At 33.5% G+C, this 3,264-nt stretch overlaps 1 pseudogene; it reads left to right on the top strand.

Annotated features, from left to right (window-relative positions):
• Positions 1–2,196: 2,196 nt before the first annotated feature.
• On the top strand, positions 2,197–2,841 carry LOC148268885 (agamous-like MADS-box protein AGL80 pseudogene; annotated as a pseudogene).
• Positions 2,842–3,264: the final 423 nt, after the last annotated feature.

Genomic DNA, 3,264 nt, shown 5'->3' with positions numbered 1-3,264 from the left:
CTAAAAAAGAAGTGCAATGATAATTGCAAGAAGGAGATAACAGATATCATGATATACTTGAGTGATCCGGTAGAACAAGCGAAACATTTGGCAATAGTGCTAAGGATACTTCGAAGAGCCAAGTTGCATGCAAAGTTCAGTAGATGTGAGTTTTGGTTAGATCAAATAACATTCTTGGCCCATATTGTGTCAAAAGATGGGGTATCTGTTGACCTAGCAAAGTTAGAGGCAATGGTAAAGTAAGAGGATGGAAACACTCAGTAAGTCACCTCAGCCTCAGGAGGCGACAGACGGAGGAGTAATGAAGGGTCCTGGTGAGACTTTCACTCAAATCTAGGAGGATTCTATGGTGCAAAAGTTGTAGTAGCTGTAGATGCAGTTCGTTGATGGGATGAATCCTCAAGCATAGTAACAGCCTTATGTAGGGTCTAACGGGGAACATGCAGAGGTGATGGTGCCATTCACAAATCAGAACAACCAGAATAATTGATTGATATGGTCCAGTGTGTTTAATTACCTTTAGGAATTGAGTATTATGATATTTAATTTTGAATATTTTGGGGGTGTTGTTGGAGATGTACTTTAAATAACCAATTAAATTCCACCATAGATCAGTTTCTTAGTCGTTATAGTCATCGTCCAAATTGTTGTAGCTGTCATCATCACAGTCATACTCGTTGGATCACATACATCCATGTACTTAGATTGCTTTATGTTATGATTTTCTTTAGATTAATCTTCACCTCAATATTTTATATTTTATGTGCTAGTCCTACTCTTCATTCTTTAATTTCTCCCTTTCCCTGGCTTGACGTGTCTGTATTACTATATGTTAAAATATATGCATGCTCAATATAAATTTATGCTATCAAAATTCTCTTTTCTCTTCTTTCTTTTCTTTTTTTATACACAATTGAGAGAGGGCAGAAGCATTATTGATGCATTATATGTAGAAATTCAGTTTAGTTAGGAGGAAGATTAAGCTAGCTAGATACTCAAATTTGTTTAGATTTCAAATGAGATGTTTGTATAAAATTTAATAAATATGATGTGCTCTCCAGATCATAAAATTAAAATTTGGGATAATGGCATTAAGGAATAATATTTTCCTCAAAGAAAATCCTGATATAATCCAAATACCTAAAATAATTAATATTTTGATTAATCTGAAATTTAAATATAATTCTAAAAATTTTATTTTAGTCAAAACATGCAATATTTTAAATAACTTAAATATATTGGAGAATCTCTAACGATCATAAATAAAATTTCACGATGCAACTATTTTGTTCAGAATATGGAAAAAAACTGAAATAAATAATTTTCAAACTCAACAATCTGTGAATTGTTAACTAATACTTTATGCAAGAAGAAATGTACAATATATACAAATACATATTTAAATATATACAATCACATAAAATAATAAATATAGAAAAAAAAATTTGACGGCTAATTTCAAACACTTTAAGCAATTAATATTTTAAATTTCTTTTACATATATAAATACTCAAAAATCAATGATATATAGTTTCTTACAATTAAAAAAAATGTTACTAATATAAAACAAGACCATATTTAATTCCAGTGACACAAACTACAACATTAAAATTTTTTCAATATTATAGTATGTTACTCTAGTAAGTGTAGTATGATGTTACAATTGATTCTTAATTGGTGGTAGGTGTAGGAGATCAAGACACATAATTAAGTTTGATTTGGAAGGAGGTGACCACATTAGTTGATGATTAAGCGTAATAACTGTGAGTGTGTATAAGATAAGGAGGTGTGTATGGTTGCCATGTATGATTAATTTCAAGTGTGAATGCATGCTGGGATAATGCAAGAGAGAGTAGGTATATAAGTGCATTATAATGAATCAATAACTTGTAATTAAAAGGGAGGATTGGATGATTTTAGATAAGTGCAGCCTTTCATTATTTTATTAATTAAATTTTGTGAAATACATTCCTTAAATGACAAGATTTTCCCATATCCTCTATTAAAGACATAATATTTTTGGAGATAATTTGAACATTTCACTTGCAATTTTAAAATGCACCACATCTTACCTTACATGGTATATTCTACTATATTAAAATGCTCCAGTCCCCATTCCTTACTAATAACTATTCAATGTTTGTCTCATTCTATATATACACTCACTTGCTCCTTGGACAGACACAACAAAACACTATGGCTAGAAAGAAGGTTAAACTCGCTTATATCACAAACGACTCTGCAAGAAAAGCCATGTTCAAAAAAAGGAAGAAGGGATTGATGAAAAAAGTGAGTGAACTAAGCACTCTCTGTGATGTCAAAGCCTGTGCAATCATTTACAACCCCTATGATTCAAAACAAGAGGTTTTGCCTTCCCTTTTCGGAGCCCAATGCGTACTTGCTTATTTTAAGAGGTTGCCCAAGATGGAGCAAAGCAAGAAGATGGTGAATCAAGAGACCTTCTTGTGCCAAAAGATCGCCAAGGAAATAGATCAACTAAAGAAACAGTGCAAGGACAATCACGAGAAAGAGATCACGCATATCATGTTCCAAAGTCTTATCGGGAAGCCCCTCCACCAACTCAACCTTGTTAATCTCAACAATTTTGGTTGGTTTATTGAACAATGCCTCAAAGAAATCCAAAAGAGTATTGGAACACTTTGGAAGTCACCTTAGCCTCAAGAGGCCACAGACGCAGGAGTGATGAAGGGTCCCAAGGAGACATTCACTAAGATCACGGAGGATCACCCGGTGCAGATGTTGCAGCAGCTACAGACGTGGTTCATTGATGGGATGAACCCGCAAGCACATCAGCAACCACCTAGAGCAGATGGGGAATAGGCAGAGATGATGGTGCCATTCACCCATAAGAACAACCAAAATAATGGACTGATATGGTCTAGTGCGTTTAACTGCCCTTAGGAATTGAGTATTATGATATTTAATTTTAAATTTTTTGGAGTGTTGCTGGAGATGTACTTTAAATAACCAATTACATTCCACCACAAAGGTATGTTATCGGTTTCTTAGTCATCGTAGCGTCGCCTTAATAGTTGTAGTCATCATAATAGTTGTAACTGTCACCATCATAGTTGTAGTCGTCGAGTCACATGCATACATGTACTTGGATTACTTTGAATTATGATTTTCTTTAGATTAATCTTCTCTTTAATATTTTATATCTTGTACGAGTACTACTCTTCGTTCTTTAATTTCTTTCTTCCCCCTGCTTGACGTGGCTACAACTATTTGTTAAAATACCTG

The sequence above is a fragment of the Carica papaya genome, chromosome 2 (genome assembly GCF_054855325.1).
Source record: "Carica papaya isolate Zhongbai chromosome 2, ASM5485532v1, whole genome shotgun sequence".
Classification (NCBI taxonomy): Eukaryota; Viridiplantae; Streptophyta; class Magnoliopsida; order Brassicales; family Caricaceae; genus Carica; species Carica papaya.
Note: the sequence above shows the minus strand (reverse complement) of the source record. Positions and strands in the feature narration are given on the sequence as shown.